The sequence below is a fragment of the Agelaius phoeniceus genome, chromosome 3 (assembly GCF_051311805.1).
Source record: "Agelaius phoeniceus isolate bAgePho1 chromosome 3, bAgePho1.hap1, whole genome shotgun sequence".
In the NCBI taxonomy this organism is placed as follows: domain Eukaryota; kingdom Metazoa; phylum Chordata; class Aves; order Passeriformes; family Icteridae; genus Agelaius; species Agelaius phoeniceus.
This window is the reverse complement of record NC_135267.1, coordinates 59,748,459-59,766,703: the sequence shown is the minus strand read 5'-3', so window position 1 is coordinate 59,766,703 and position 18,245 is coordinate 59,748,459. Positions and strand designations below refer to the sequence as shown.

The window sequence follows — 18,245 nt, the reverse complement described above, 5'->3', positions numbered from 1 at the left end:
ATGGCCAGCCAGGCAAGGGAGGGATTGTCCTGCTCTGCTCTGAGCTGGGGCAGCCTCACCTCCAGTGCTGGGGGCACTTTTGGGTGCCACAAGATAAGAAGGATATAAAGCTATTAGCATCCAAAGCAGGGTGACCAAGATGGTGAAGGGCTTTGAGGAGAAGCCATATGAGGAGTGGCTGAGGTCACTTGTTTTGCTCAGCCTGGAGAAGAGGAGACTGAGGGACACCTCACTGCAGTTACAGCTTCCTCATGAGGGGAAGAGAAGGGACAGGCACTGATCTCTTCTCTGTGGTAACCAGTGACAGGACCCGAGGGAATGGCCTGAAGCTGTTTCAGGAGTGGTTTAGATAAATTTTAGGAAAATACTCTTGACCCAGAGGATGGCTGAGCACTGGAACAGGCTCCCCAGGGAAGTGGTCACGGGGCCAAGCTTGAGAGAGTTCAAGAAGTGTTTGGACAATGCTCTCAGGCTCATGGTGTGACTCTTGGGGTTGTCCTGTGCAGGGCCGAGAATTCGATGATCCTTGTGGGCTCCTTCCAAGCCAGGATACTCTATTATTCTATGATTCTGCTGGTACATGTACAAGGAATATGCATCCCAGACATTTAAATTACTTGAAAGTCATATTGTTTAAAGTGTAACAAGGATAACTGATGGGAAAAAATCCCATGGCAAATCAAAGGACAGGTGAAAAAAGTCTGACAGAAGGCAAACAAACAGCCAGTCTGAAAGTACAACATACTGTCCAGTCACTGCATACAAGGACTGCATTTCCCCTGCAGGGATGAGCTGCAAAAATGGTCACGGTACTCAAGGGCAATCAGACTGACAGAATGCCGGTGCTTTGTAGCTTATTTTATATTTTTATATATATATATATATGTATATATATATATATATATATATATATATATATATATATATGTATATATGTATGTATGTATATGTATATGTATATATTTATATACCCACACATACATGCTTCTCTTCCTCTGTTAATAAAAATTACTAACAAATTATGTCAAGTTTCAGCCTTGGACAGCCTGGACCCTAGTAGAGGAAATGCAGACCTTACAGAAGCATGCTTTGGTTTGTCCTTTCAGTCGAAATGGCAAGATGGATGCAAAGAAATAAGATACCTCACAAAGTCATGGTAGTTGTGAGGAAACATTGATCCAGCTGAGGTATTTGACTTATACTTGTTCTCTGAAAATTGCTGAATTCAATTTTGCATGCCAAGTCATTCTGTGAATAATAATGGGCAGAAAACCATGAGATAAACATGCTAGAGTTTGACATACAGCAGTGGAGTCTGTCAATACCATGTACTCTAGTTCTTAGGTGTGTCCTAGCTTTTTAAGGCCATACCCTGTTAACACAAGTAACATAAAATATAATTATTGATTACATATGTCATAGAGATTCTCCAGAAACTGAAAATTGCATATACTAGAACTACCACAGAATCACAGAATTTGGGTTGGAAGGGACCTTAAAGATCATCTATTTCCAGCCCTCCATCCATGGACAGGGACACCTTCCACTACTACCTTCCAGGCTACTCAGAGCCCTTTCCAGCCTGGTCTTCAACACCTCCAGGGATGGGGAATTCATAGCCATGTAAGAAATAATAAGAAACAGAACCTGAACAGATTGTTATATAAAGACCACAGATTGAGACACCCCCACCCAAGTGATTTTCAAAATTATTTGATTTCTCAGATTCTACAGCTCCTCTTTCAAACAAGGACAGACATAAACTTTCAGCCTCTCTCTAAGTAACTCTTGGACACCACTTCTGAAAATTTAGTGTTAAAGGCTACAAAGGCTGTAATTTTTCTTCATGTCCAAAGCATAGAAACTGTAAATTGCTGCCAGACAGGCAGTCTAGCTCTACTTTCATTCCTGAACATAGATGTTGAGGCCTAGAGTAGAAAAGTAATGCTGTTCAACATACAGCCACAAGACCTGAGATGGGAGGAGGCCAGAAAATGCAGAGTGAAGAAGGAAGGATCCCAACTGTGTGGTCACACTGGTTTACTAATCCAGCCACAGGAATTGTGACCAGTAATGTGACAGGGGAAAAAATACTCCTTCAGTAGCAGCTTTCAGTTGATCAGACTAATGGTTACATTACAATAGAATGAAGAGCAGATTGAAAAACTGGACCATGCTCCTTTCATCATTCCTCTAGATCTTCTCTTTCCTGCAGATCTTTCTTCATGTGCAGGTTTCCCAGTTATTAGTACTAACCAAGTAGTAAATGGTAAGCTTTACATACCCAAATTCTCTAAACAATCCTAAAGTAGTTAAATTATTTATTCAGATAATGTTCAAAGATTAATTTCCATATACTGACTATGCAATCAAGAGAAAGCAAATAGAACATGGCTCATGAAAGGTAGGAAATACATTCATGTAGCCAACTGCATATAATACATGGTTACTACACAGTTTGTTGACATGTTTTTGGGGTGACTTATGCAATAATGTGTGAGAAATTAGGTCCATGAGAAATACATAAACTTGTCTCTTGTGTTGGTGATAACTTTGTTTCAATGCATTAAAGATTTGTATTTCATTTTGGCAAATCCATATCATCTGTTTGTGGAATTTCTTATTCCTCACAGCAACACGGAATAAGTTCAAGTTCTTCACAGGTGCCACAATACAACACCTCATTAATCTTCTCACTTTTTATTGTTGGTAGACAGTAATTGCTCCCTGCCCTTTAAATTACTAAGGAAGGAAAAAGTCTATTAGACAAATAAATGCAGAATTAAATGTACAGTATTAGGGACACAACAGCCACACTTCCGTCATGACATTTAAAAATGTATTACCCATTTACATGGGAGACACCTAATACCAGTCCACTAGACTCCAGGGACTCCTGCTGAATATTCATTTTCCAGATATGCATGCCTGTTACAAATGAAAGGGAAAATAATCCATCCAGGTTTGAACTTCTGTTTGTTACATAATACTGTTTAATGGCTAACTATTGCAGAAAACTCATCTATTTACTCATTTCTAGCCAAAATATTATTTGTTGCATATTGCTGAATGTTGGAAGTGGGTGATGCACTACACTTAGCACAGCAAACCTATTAACCCACCATGGTCCTGTCCAAGCCTTGACAGGAAAGCAGCAGCTCAGGGGAGCTGAAGATGGCACTGATGGCAGCACACCCTTCCTCAAATCTCTTCTGGGAAGACCAGCAGGATCCTATCCCAGCCCCACAGCCTCTCATAGCACTAGACCCGCAAAAGCCAGCAGCTATGACAACTTTCACCAAAACCACCTAAAATATTTTGCATTTCCTCTCACCTACATGGTTCCAAGAACTTCCAAGACTCTGTTTCAGACATTAGTCTTCCTAAAAATTACCTGAACAAGCAGCAAGTTAGGAGAAAACACCAGGCTCTCATCTAAGCATACTGTGGTATAAATATGACTAAAATTAATGTTTGATTTTCAAACAGTCCATGTATTCAAAAATATATCTGCATATAGTGAAGTACCAGGTCCTGCACTTGGGTAACAATAACCCCATGCATTCCTACAGGCTTGGGGCAGAGTAGCTCAGCATTTGCTCAGTGGCAGGGACTTGGGGGTGCTGGCTGACAGCCTCTGAACATGAGCCAGGTGTGCTCAGGTGCCCAGGAAATCCAATGGCATCCTGGCCTGTATCAGGAATAGTGTGGGCAGCAGAAATAGGGCAATGATCATTCCCCTGTACTCGACACCGCTGAGGCCACACCTCCAATCCTGTGTCTGGTTATGGACAACTCACTTCAAAAAGGAGTGTGCTGAAGCAAGTCCAAGAAAGGGCATAAGTCTCATGAGGAGCAGCTGAGGAAAATGGGGTTATTTATTCTGAGAAGACTCTCTACAACTGTATGAAGGAGGCTGAAGTGAAATGGGGGTCGATCTCTTCTGCCCTGTCTCAAGTGAAAGGACAAGAGGAAGTGACCCTAAGTTACGTCAGGGGAGGTTCCAAGAATATTTTAAAAAATCACTGAAAATGTGGTTAGGCATTGGAATAAGTTGCCCAAAGAGGTGGTGGAGTCACTGTCTCAAGTGTTCAAGAGGCATCTGGATGTGGCACTTGGGGATATGGTGTTGGGGTGGTTATGGTGGTGCTGGGTTTATAGTTGGACTAGATGATCCTGAATGTCTCTTACAACCTCGATCATTCTGTGATTCTGTGATATCAAAAGTGTTCTATAAGACAAACAGGAAGATATTTCAATTATTGCCCATAAGCCTATGCTCTTTGATTTATTTCTGGTTTGTTTTTAATTTAGTTCTGATTAACAAAAATATTTTGAAACATCAGTAAGTTCTAAAATTGTACTGTCTTTCTTCATTAGTTCATTTAGCACCATAGTGACTTAATTTCACATACATATTTATGTGAATTTACAGATCACAAAGTCAAATAATTCTAAATAATTCTTGTCTATTGTCAAATGCAGAATCCAAAACCAGCTCCAATCAGGTCATGTTGAACAGTATAACACATAAAATGGAAAGATAAGCCAGCAGTGCAGAGATTCTGAATGAATATGACTTAACTGTCTCTTCATTCTCCAGCCTCAGCACTGCTCCACAAACCCCAGTGGGAACTGCCATATGAGACATATTCTTGATTCCTGTTTTCATTTGCTGATAACCCTAGTAACCTTGCTGGAGAACCCTTTGCATTCCTACCCAAGAGCTCAGCTCCTTCCAGCTGCCCTCTCTGGCTCACACATCCCTCAAGAACTGAACAGCGGTGGAAATGTACACACAGCAGCTGGCTTGGAAAAAAAGGTAAGCACACATAACTCTGCATCAGGAGCAAAGAGAAGGCTTGCTGCTGTACATGCTGGTGAGTCAGAAGGTGAGACAAAGGCATAGGGAAGGAGAGAGGTGATAAGGGGCAGCTCTGCAAATGCACAAAAATCCACCAAAAACAATGGGCATCAACCCTTAGCTGAGCTTTTAATGTATGAATAGATACCTGCAAGCAGGTTTTGGTTTATTAAATTTGATTCATATTCAAAGCACCTTCTAAAAAATTATTTGGATTCTTTTTAATTTAAAGAGACAGGAGATATTTTTCTGAACCTGTCAGAGTTCATTTAAACCCTTTGATATATGTGTCCAAATGCAAAAGGCTAAAGATCATATTCTCAGACAAAAAACTGAACTGGCTTAAACTCTTTTTAAGATATTAAGCAACTGTTATTAGTATTTTGAAATAAAAAGTAAAAGAAAAAAATTTAAATGGCAATTTCAAGTTTAGCAGCATGATTCCTAATGCAGTATCTACTTCTGCTTTAAAATTCATCAATTCTCCTCAAAAATACTTTGCAACTACAAGGTAGCCTTGCTAAATTAATGAATCACAGTAGTTCAACCTTTTGTTTTGGATACTCTCATCATCCCAAATTCATTTGGCCAAAAATACAGTTGAAATGTTCTTATAGATTATATCTATGCAAAATCATATTTAATAGTAATTACTCCAGTGCAGTGATAATTCCATTCAGTATTAGACTTCAGCTCATAGGATGAGGATTAATATCATCTGAATATCTGAATCAGTACTGAATTTCAAACCAATCTCAGGACCTCTGATTGCAAGGACAAATTAATTTTTTACTATATCTTTTGCATCTTGTTCCCTCTGCAGAGGAGTTGAGTATATATCTAATGGCAGAAACAGCACCCTCATCTTTAGAACATCCAAAGATTAAACAGACAAAAAAAAATAGCTTGAGAGTCATGAGAGTGACAAAATGGAAATCTAAAGAATAAAAGTAGTTATTCAATTAATTTTTCTCCATGACAATTTTAGTGCAGAACCTAACATGGACCCAGAAAACCCCAGAAACAAACAAACAAACAAAACAAACCACAACAGCTACAACAAAACCAAAAAAAAAAAAAAACCAAAACAACCCCCCCACACAATTGGGCAGCATGCACCAATCACTTCCCAGCTGCAGAAATACCAGTTCTAAACCCTTCTGTAGTGATTCTGAACTAATGATTTATAACGTGCAGTAAATGAAACTTCCATTCCATTCCTTGACTATGCTGGGACAACTGAGGTTTACAATAAAGCTAGTGATTTTAGATTTATTAAGCACTGAAATCCTTTACTACATTTTCATTAGATACACATTTCTTTTTTTATTTCTAGTTAGCCTATTTTTGTTGGACTAACTTATGTCTGGCACTGCACTTCTCAAGGAGTCTCAGTTCTCACAAAAACAGTCTTTAATATGTCTCACACGTAGAGAGAGAATGTTGCAATGAAAACTCTGGTTTTGAATCTGGGATACAGGATTGGCCACAGGACAGAAATTTTGTCCCTATTTTTTAAAATTTGTCCTCTGATGTCATCAGAAAAGGATCAAGTAGCTGGTAGGCACATACCTGAGGAATTTCTCTGGGACAAGGAGAACTTCCCCAAGTAATCTGGTAGCAAATTGACCGTAACAAAGAATATTTCAGGACTTCATCCATTTTAGGCTGCTACAACATGGCTCCCATCAGAATTAATGAAATGGTGGTCTTGGGAAACCTGCTCTCATTTATTTCTTACCATGTCTCCCCTGTAATAAACAAGACAAATAATTTTGCTCTTCTCCTCTAGTTTTTAGTTCTGGAATAACCTTGAAGGACCCAGCAGAAATGGGGCCAGTCTCTTAGGCAATGCAGCTTTCAGGTTTCTTGTCATTTCCGGACAGATCTGCATTTGTTGACAATAAAGTAAATTAAAGAGAGAGGAAACAAGGCATTTATGAGTCAGAAACTGGGTCATACATGAAAACAACTTGAAGCTATTAACACCTAAAGCTGCCATTTTAAAAATTATAAAAAGCTGATACTATCTATACAACATTTTAAATCTTCTTGAAAAGGCAGTCTTTGTTCTAAGTAATAGTCTTAAATGTTTTTGAAATAAAAAGGAGGGAAGAGGGCTTACAGACAACATTTTATATTTGCTTATGTACTGATTTTTGTACCAAAATGCATCCCTCTCTCTGAAGAATAAGATCTTCACTGCTTTGCTGAAATAAAACCAGTAAAATCCTTCATCTTAAATAAAGAGCACAATGACCTGAAGGTCATATCCAAGAGTTCATAACTAAAGAATATGAACTCCTTGATTCTGTGCAGTCATCCCTTATCTACCTATAGAATAAATAAATGCAAGGTAGCTGAACATACAATTCCTTATAAGGACTGAAGTGGAAATATATTGATGTCCCATTCTTTCTGAGAAGTATGCTGGGTATGTGTGTTTAACAAGCTTGTAAACAGGTTTTTTTTTCCATTTCAGATACTGCATTTAGTAATACTATTGCTAGTTTCCAAACCCATACCCACTGAGTACCTACTCACTATTTTAGTTCTTTTCACCCTTACTCATATGTACCCTCATGTTCTCTTAGTGAAGACTGCTATGGAAACAGTCCTGTAGATTTTTCACAAATTATTTTCAGTTCTTTATTACAGATGGACACTTTACAGACAGTAGTAAATCTTCACAGGTGTCCTGTACGGTAAAAGAGCAGTGCCTTCAACTCCCATGTTAGGACATTAGGCAGAGAGAGGGAGAGATCTGTGCACACAAATTTAGTTCTGGCATGTTTCAGCTTTAGGAAGGCTGCTGTTATGATCTCACTCATAACTTTATTTTCTCTAAGCATATGAGAAATACCAAGGCTTTTAGGAATTAAAATAATCAAAATCCAATCAGTCTTTGTGAGTGGCACTTGTTTCAGGAGTGATGGAAACTCACATGTACAGCACCAACATCGGCCACATTGGGCCTTTGATCTAACCAACATCTGGGCTAATCCATTACCCTCCAGCTAAATCTGTAACAGACAGCAACAAAATGCAAGAGTTGCACATATCTGTTGGGAGGAAGCTCCATAGTCCCTGTTTCTCCCTGTGAGCCTTTTTATTTCTCTGTGCATGGCTAACACACACTTAGACTGTTTCAGTTGTAATTACTGCCCATTCCCAATCCAAATCACATTGCCAGGCAACATTTAAATTCCACTATTTTTCTCCAGTTAGACTTCTTCAGCTTTTTCAGTTCTGAAGGTTCTCCTTCATCTTACTTTTGCAGTTCATCTCAAACTCTTCCAGGAACATCATCTATCTTCTACTACTAGAGCATGCCCTCCTCCTCCATGTTGTCTCACAGCTCACTACAGCCTGCTACAGCACCTTGCCAGAGATTCAAAGTTTCTACTGCACCAGATCCATTAGATTTCTGCACTGGCCCCATCCTGTTCTTCATTGAGACCACCTTTATTTTTTCCTCAGCCCATCTTCCCATATTGCAAGATCATTTTTTTTTATTGCATTTTGCTGATGTGACTTTTGCCAAACACAGAAGAAAGCCATGAAAAGCATGAGAGACCAATTTTCTCAATCCCAGTGAAGTGCAATACGGGCTGCAGGGATGAGCTATAATGTGGATGGAAAATGACTCCTAGTCTCAACAGACTTTTATCAGCAGCTGAAATTTGGCAAGCTTGCAGTAGTATTCATGGGCAATCAATACTGAGGTGAATATCTCACTAACAATAGAGATGAAGGGAGAAACTGCATCCCTAGCAAGTTAATGACAGAGACCAAACTGAGGGACAGGGAACATGCAGAGTGGTGGATTTGCTGCAGAGCAAAACTCCAATAAGGTGGACCTCAATAGGCTGGAGAAATGGTCCAGCAGGAATCTCATGAATTTCAGCACTGGAAAACACAGAGCAATGCACCTGAAACAGAATAACTCCCCGCAGAAACACGGCAGGAGCTCAGCTGTACTAATATGAACATCTACAGGAGGCTGAGAGCAGAGCTGGTTCCCCTGTCCTTGGCAGTTGTATAACTGCTTCCAATCTGGGGTTTCCAAGCTGAAGCCAGCCTTTGACAAATTGGAGCAAGTCCAGGGACAGCCACAAAGATGAGGAGGGGGCTAGAACAAATGGCATATGAGGAGATGCTGAGGGAACTGGATTTGTTCAGTTTTTCAAAGAGAAGACTAAGCAGGATTTATTGCTGTCTTCAACAGCATAATAGGACTTTTTAAAGGAAACAGAGCCAGACTCTTCTTGGAGCACACCATGAAAGGACGAGACACATCCGACACATCTTTGGGTGAAGAATTTTCTAATTATAGATTAGGAAAAACTTTTTCACAGTGAGAGTGGTTCAGCAGTGTTACAGACTGCACTGGGTGGATGTGGAGCCTCCATTCCTGGGTATCCACAAAGCATAGCTGGATCAGGGTCTGAAAAACCTCATCTAGCTTTGAAGTGAGCCCTGCTTTGAGCAAGATGTTGACCAGATAATCTTTGAGCTTTTTTACCCATTCAAACTTAACATTACTCTGTGATTCTCATCTCTCAGTAAACTGCCCCTGCCCACAGAAATATTTGCATTTGAAATGTCATGCAGCCATGCAATGAAGCAACTTCACACATTTTGTCAGAGAGGATGCTCTTGCAATCAGGTCATTATGCAATCCCTGAGGAAAGATGGAGCATGTAAGATAGATAAAATTTCATATAATTTAGCTATCAGATTTAGCAAACAGATTCCCATAGTGAATAGTGAGGTGTTTCGAGAGTTTGTAGCTTAAAACTGAGGAACATTTCTGGGGAAAAATTAAAGAAAAATAACCCTGATTTGACAGCATTCCCCCACTACCAAGTATCAGGTGTATGTTTACCTATAATACAATGGTGTCTAGGATGTTCAGTGAAAAGTTCACAGGGTTTTTTTCCATGATTATAGCAAAATTTTCTTTTCCTTCATCATACTTAGAAATTTGAGCCATTTTTCTCAAAATGCATTTTAAAAAAAATTGCCTGAGACAATCACCTAATATGAAAAATATAAGCCAAAACTAAACAATATAAGTAAGCAAAAAAAAGAGGAACCTAGTCAGACTTAACAATAAACAGTGTTACTAGAACTGCCATTAAAATAAAGTTGAGTTTTATTCCAGGATGTTTAAAATTTCTCTGTAAAATCAGATTTACTTCCACTTCGTTCGGCTTTTTTCATGGCTTAAATCAAGGAAGAAATAGTAACATCTTACAGAGGTGCAACCTGCTTTAAAAATATTTGACTCCTTAAAATGGCATACATCTGGCAGATATTCTTGCATCTTAACTGATTCTGATATTATTACCATTAAACATTCAGCTACATTATTTTATATGGGTTTCTATCTTACCACCTTTCTCCATGAACATAATTATAATACTCTCACCACTTCCAGGGTTTGCATGCTTTATCTGTAATTGATATTCCTGTAGAGTAAAATTAGGATTATATTTCTCATAGCATGACAAGAATAAGCTGGCATACTTTTCAACCCATAAATTCTAAATGATCCAAACCACAAAAAGGTATTGCAAGGTAATAAATCTCCTACAGTGGCTCATGTGCTGGCAACATACATATTTTTCCTTGCTTGTGGTTATCAATATGGCTGAAGGAGAAGTATCATGTTACTGCAGGATGGAAGCACACAGACAAAGCTGTCCTTTGACATACTAGTTCCCCAAAGGTGACTAGATTTGCTGTGCAGTCTCAACCAGAGTATTCTTTGCCATGGCTACAGTGTCCTGAAGACAAGGGTTCTCTCATATGTAATTTGAAACTGGGATCTCACTGTCAAGTCCAAGCTGTAAATAATAATGAAAGCAGGGAATTAATTCACTTATGTGAATAAATTTATTTTAGACACCAACTGATACAAGTTATTCAGTAATAACTAGATACTGCTTAATCAAGATGGCCCAGCAAAGGAAATGTTCTAAGAATGTTTACTGGCTTTATGAACTGAAAACAGAGACGACAGGGTATTATGTGGCATTTTATTTTTGCCAAAGATCATTTGTTTTATAGCACTTTTCTTCAACAGTAAAATTAAATCACAATTTTTTACAGTTAGCAACTTCCAAACTTCCATCTGTTGGCAGATCAAGTTGAAGAAGGAAAAAGAGTAAGTTTCTAAACACCAGAATATGTCAACAAAGAGCTGGAATGCACAAAGCTCCACCTGGGGATGGATGTGGAGCCAACTGAGAACTTATAGGTCAGGATCAAAGGGAGGGCAGGGACAGGTGACATTGTAGTGGAGGTCTGCTGCAGCCCACCTTATCAAGAAGGTCCAAAGGAGGACCATAAGGATGATCAGAGGAATGCAGCACCCTCCTCTGAAGAGAGGCTGAGAGACCTAGGGCTGTTCAGCCTGGAGAAGAGACAACACATTACAGCAACATTCCAGTACCTAAAAGAGGCTTGTAAGAAAGCCAGAGAGGAACTTTTAGAAGGGCATGTAGTGACAGGAAGGGGGAATGACCTTAAACTGAAAGAAGATCAGTTGAGACTGGATATTAGGAAGATATTATTATTCTTTGCTATGAGAATGGTGAGGCACTGGAACAGGTTATCCAGAGAAGCTGTGAATGCCTCATCCCTGCAAGTGTTCAAGGCAAGATTGATGGAGCTCTGAGCAACCCGCTCCAGTGAAATGTGTCCCTGCCCATGCCAGGTGACTTGGAACTAGTCTTCCCTTTCAACCCAAACTTCCATGATCTTTCACTGATTTTTGAATTAATAGATCTCACAAGCCTGAATTACATTTAAAAGAAAAAAGAAAATAAAAGTGGAAGGGAAATAGAAAGAAAGCAGTGGGTATTACATATTCCAATTTTAGCAGAGCTATATGCAAAAGCCACTATGTGAAGGCTATTTGGAAAGATATTACGAGTTTCCTAGCCTTGTGATTTGAGATTTGGGGCCTAAATCATGCCACATTTTCTACTACAGCTTCTGCTTTCTGCACAGCATCTTCCTAGTGATTTTTATTTATCATGAGCTCAGCCTTTTCCTGTGTTTCAGTAAATTTCCCTTCCTTCTTTTTCCAGCTTTGATGTACCCTTTGTAGTATCCTATAAAGTTTTATATAGCCATCTTTTAGCAGCTCAAATCAGTACTGAAGTAGGCTGCAGTGATCAAAGCACTGTTTCTGCACAATAGCAAGTACTAAAACAGAGGGAAAAGACTGGAAGTAGCAATGAAATTTGCACTGGACATTTGCACGGCAGATTGTTGAGAAACTGAAAAAAAATCTTCAATGGAAGAATACAGGTGTTCCCTATATAATAAATTAAAAGTATTTTCCTTAATTTGATAGTAGGATCAAGGTGAAAAAACCCCACACTGCTTACTCACAAGGCTTATGAATGCAAGGTGAAATGCATGGGCATTAAATGCAGCCTGGTGCTGCCTTGATGCTCTTTGGTCTGTCCTCCTCAGAGGGGGGAGAAGGCTCTTCCCTGTAGCATTCAACAGTGACCTTGCACTGGTTCTGCTGCCTGGCTGCTGGGGAGGTCAGTTCTGGCAGCTGAGAGCACTGTGGGATGTGGAACCAGAACGTGACACATTCCACCCATGCTGCCTAACAAGAGGGGAGCTGCACCCTTGAAGGGTTGTAGACAATCCACTGGTGGTTACATGCATGGCTATTCACTGTTAGTCACCACCTGCTTTTTTTAAGAAGTCCTCTTAGTTACACTTAACTTTTAGCCTTTACTGCTATTTTTCACTTTTACCAATGGTTTTCATGCAGTGAGCCATCTTTTCCTATTTCTTATTTATATAGGTGCTGGCTATTGTGTCATAGTTAAGACTGCTATGGTTGGAAGACCACTGCAATTGTTATGTACATGTATCAAATAGGATTTACATTTAGGACAGTCATATTTAAGCTCTCTGTCTTCTGAGGACCATATTCTCTTTTTCTAGTAAAGGGTTAAAATAAAATGCCTAGATCACTCCTGAATCCAATGTTGTTATCAATATCTTATCAAGGAAAAATGTTATCCTGCAGATTTATGATCTTCTTGTCTCTAACAGGTATCACTCATGCTTTGAGTCTTGCACAAGAATATCTTGAGTGAGATGAAGTAAGAAGCCTCCCAGCAACTGGAATCTGAACTTGGCAGAAAAGCAGAAATGCCTTGCCTTGCCCAGTGTCACATTGATCAGGGTTCCTAATGAGCTGTGGTAAACTATAACCTTTTGCAAGTCACTGGAAAGGCCACTCAGGCTCAGATGTGACTTGTCCCTGTGCAGCAAATTTTACGAACAGTCCCTGCAATGAATGCAATGAAAACAGCACTTCAAGTGAGAATGTTGAAGGACAGCATCTCTGCTCTAATCTCTGTTCTGATGCCTGAGTAGATAATAGAAAACTCCCTGCAGACAGAGCAGGGAGCTCATGATTCATTTCAGTGTTTCATTGTCAACAATATCAAACCAAAAATTTCCAAAATCTCAATTTTTTTATGAAATGTAGATGCACTTCAGTTGCCGGACTACACTCTTGTGCTTTTTTGGAGCAATGCCTGAGATCTGGTCATCCTATCTTGTTGGTTTAATAAAAATTGCTGGCATCTGAAGTTCACTTTGCAATTGCTGAAGGAACTGATGCCAGCAACTAATGCTTTCCATATCAGAGCAGATATGGCCAGCAGTGTTTGTTGTTTCAATAGCCTCAGAGCAAGAGTGATCAAGGCCAGTGACACAGAGTCAATTCCCCATCTCCCTCTCAAGGGACATAATGCAGTGTCTATGAGAAGGAATATTACAGAGCATGACTGTTTTGGTTCTTTACAGGAAATGTATGGGTGGGATTAATTTCACGTAACTTTGAATATCACTGGGTATCCATCTTCATGCAGTAGATGCCTAAGGAATGGAAAAATGAATACAGACCTAGGTGTCTACATTTGATTAGATGAACCCCATTCACACAGTCAGTCTAAATAAGCGTGGGTTTAGACATGAATTTCAAGTCCTGTTGGGAAGGACTTGATATATGAAGCACTTCCTATGTCTGTGGTTTTTGCAAAAAAGTAACTTGCTGCAGAAATGAAGTTTGCTTCAATGAGAAGAGAGAACAAGTGAGATCCATCTCCCTGCCTTGGCAGAAAGGAGGGTAATGAGGAAGCATAAAATCTCTTTTACCCCTTTCCATCCCTGTCTGCCCATATTCAGGGGCACGAGGAGGCACAGATCACGTGTGCTTCTCAACAGTGTGGATTGGTGATTTATGGTGCCAGCACACTTGCAGCATGATCCACATCAGCACGTGCTCCAAGAAGGGCTGCAGAAACACTAAAGTTGGTTTGTACAAGTCCCTCATAATTGTCATGTGTAAGCATCTCAGAACATTTAATGGGCTTATCTTTACAACGTTTCCATGAAATAAGAAACTATCCATGAGATGACTCCGTTTTCCTGTCTCTTTTATTACAGTCATCTATTCCTGCAAAATTGTCAGAGATACCAGCACAAGACCTATAAACAGGAACACTTCAAGTGTTCAAGAAATTGCCTGAACGCTTGAATTGTTCAAGAGAGAACCTCTGAGCAGACTGACGTTTTAGAGAAAAACAAACAAAAAAAGCAAAGCAAAACACTACATTACATCATACTCCATGTTATGAAATACTTTATGCTACATTTAAAAAAAAATAAGAAAAGAAAAATCATCTTTGAACTTTGAAATCATTTCAACACTTTTAATTTTAAAATTTGGAAAAAATCTTCTGTATTTAGAACTCAACATGAACAGCTAGAAAAATTCATAATGAATCAGACAAGGTTAACAAAGTTTATGTATTTGGTTACATAACTATTTTTTTGGATGGATGGATTTACAAATTACAACAGGAGAGGGATAGATCTACATTTGTAATCTTTCTCAATTTTAGCAAGCATTAAAATGAACGTTGTGACCATATTGATTAGAACATCAGACTCAATTGCAAGTATGATAATTGGGGCTAATGCTAAACAAATAACTTTATTACATTAATCTAAACATAGAGCCTGAAGTATCAGAAGATACAAACTAGCCACTAAAAGCGAGGGAGCAATTAATCTCTTATTCTGTTTGTACACTGAGTTGCCCAGTCTCTGTCCCTCACTACAGACTGACAAACGGTTTTCTCATCAGGGAGTTTTCCTTTTTTTTTTTTTTGGTCAAATTTGGAACCAGCACCAAAGACAGGCTACAAAGGGCCTTAAGTATATGCATGATTTCACTTCAGATCTGAGGAGTGCAGACTCAGTGGGATGACACACTGGTAGAGCAAAAAGGATGTTCTGCTGTTTCTTATGGGAAACTACTGAGGTAAATTAGCTACTGAAAGCTTTGTTTTTTTCTCTGAGTGGATCAAATCTTGCTGAAAATATTTGAGAGGAAATAACCAGAAATTACCTGAACTCAAATTCAATAGTTAAGAAAAAAAAAATTTCCATTATTTTACTGTAATAGTCATGAGTACAAGATTTCCTGTAATAATTATCAACCACTAGTCAGCATTCAATAATAAAAAAACCCAATACTAAAAATTATCAATAAAATTTTTAAAAAATGATATTTGACATTGTCAGATAAGAAAAAGGTATTTTAGTTTGGCTACCTGTAAAAACAGCCACAAGATCAGACATAAAAGAAGTCTATGTATAGACAGCACAATTTGAGTTAATTAAGCCCTTTTTTCTCCACTTCTCAAATTCTGATGCCTCATGATTTAGAGATACTAGAAGGGACATTAATATATTTATTGCATTCTTTGAAAATCATTATTTTCATGTATCATTATGTTCTTCAGCTAAATATAGAAGCATACCATTATCTCACAGCAAGGGACTAACTCTTTTGGAAAAAGAGTCACTATTTGAAAGACAAAATATAACTTCAGAATTAGCAGTCATGTAGTTATACACCTATTAATACGTATCTGTCTATAGGCAGTATGATTTTGAACACTTACTAACAAAATCAAAAGACATTAAAAGTTTTCTTTATCAGACAGAGTAATTTTTTCATTTTGTGACTGAAGATTTTTAACATTTTGTCAAAGTATGGAAGAGAATATAATCTCGGCTCCGAACTATAATGTTTATTTATTGTCCTAGATATCACTGAATGTATCACTGAATGCAACACTTTCATGTCAAATTCAGAGTAGAATAGGGTGATGCAATGTAAATATTTCCACCCTAAAAGACAAATAGCACAATTCAGAATTACAGAAAGGTAAATGAGAATTGCAGAGGAGACTTACTGAGTTTAAGGTTACATAACTTCATGGAAGCAGGCAGCCATATCACAAACTAGTCATGATTCATTATAACTTTTTTTAGGACTTATAAGATTTTTTGCTTTTATCACTCCTATTGGTAGGCTGTTCCAGAAACTCTCTATTTTGGTAGTTAGACATCTTTCAATCTCCAGCATCAAGTTATTCATTGCCAGATTATAATACCCTATGCTTTCTTTGCTCCCACAACCTAAGTGAAGACAATGAGACTAGCCAAATAAATGAAGCAAATTGGAAGGTTTTTTAAAGAATTTAGTATTAAACCCAATGGCTAGACATTTAAAAATTTCCTAGGCAGTGAACACATATGCAAATTATTTTTGACAGACTACTGGTGATTGGGCTCATGCCAAAACACAAGAAGACCTAATGTTTAGTGTTGTGAGGGTGAAAACTTTGTAAATATGACCTCACAAAAATGAAAAGCAAAAAGAGCAAAGTTTTTTATTAATTTAATTTGAACAGTACCATGCCTGTTAACAAAAGATAATCATAGCAAGCACTTTGAAAAACATTTCTTATTACCACATAAGATGCGTTCCACAGAGTTATGGCTGGAAGGGGCCATTAAATCATTTGTATAACACTGAATGCAGATAAACCTTCTGGCATATCCAAGATCATAAATTCACCTAATTACTGCTGCATTAAGCCTCAGCAATTTCAAAGGGCTGATACACATCCCCAAGGGTGACACACAACCTTGATCAGAAATGTCAGGAAAAGGGGAATACAGCACTGGTCTTACACATTTGCTCAAGCAGTTAAACTAAAATTTTATTTTGAATGATCTGATCTCAATTCACAGCTAAAAAATTAAAAGAACACTATTTCCATAGCAACTTCTGTGTCTAGGTGATTCTCAGGTTTGAATCCTCCTGCAGTATAATACCTGACTGTAGAACATTTTCTGCCTGTGTATTTCAACTTCAAAAACTCACTACTCCACTGTTTACATACATAAGGTTGCCTACATAGTTTTCACCATAGGTTTGCATGGGACATTCATGCAAAAAAAGTCTTTTAATTGAGCACAAAGTGCAGTTTAACTTTCAAGTCACTGGTAATCATTCAAGATCACTATGCTCTGACATGTACTTATTTTTCCAGGAAGTACTGTATTTAGTTGCACTAAAAAGAATTTTATTTTAATCAATTCAGTTTACAGATCACTGTATTGGACAATTTAACATAATCATTATCTATGTTTTCACCTGTCTTTACTCTACCTGCTCCCCAAAACTGCCCAATCCATTCCAAAAAAGTGCAATCATTTTGTTTTCTGGGACCAGATTTTACTACCAGATTCTTAGTCTGACTGAGTTAGATTTCAGAACATACGTTGCTGTTCATGGCAACATGTTATATTGTGTAAATAAGCCTAGCAGAGTCTGGCCTTCAACATGGAAAAAATTACTTGATTTTATTTTTTCAGAGTTGGTACACTTCTATCAAACTCACCTGTATCTCTCAAATCAACAGAGAATGACAGAGTTCAGAAAAAAAAATCCATCTGTTCACTTTAATTCACTGAAGCCCAATATAATAAGCTGTTGCAAAACTATGCTATAAATACTGCACAAAACATTAACAGTGTGGGTATAGGTATGTAGGATTTTTTTTTAGAAGCCATAATTCTATTAATTTCTGTCACTTCAAGAAAAGACGTAATGTTTTTCACAATTGACAATAAATATTTAAACCACGGAAATTTATTTCCCCCTTTCAACAATACTTCAGTCTTTCTATTCCAGACCAAAAAGACAAAACATGAACCAAGCTCCTACTGAAGGACAAAAATACTAAAAACCCCGCTGAACAAGCCTATCTTTTGAAAAGCAGCATGCCAGGTTTACAGTTAATATATATTATCCCTCCAATGAAAAATGCATCTTAATGTGCACACAGCTCTTTGGATAGCTCAGGAAGGTGGTTACTGACTGAAATACTGTCACTGAGTCAACTCTAACACTTTGATTAGGAAGGATATAGTGCTTCTGAACAACTTCCTATGTAAGCCACTTCTCACA

General features: G+C 38.2%; 1 protein-coding gene across 1 annotated transcript in view; it reads right to left on the bottom strand.

Moving 5' to 3' along the window:
- Positions 1–18,245, bottom strand: part of ESR1 (estrogen receptor 1) — a 108,594-nt gene that overhangs the window by 87,613 nt on the left and 2,736 nt on the right.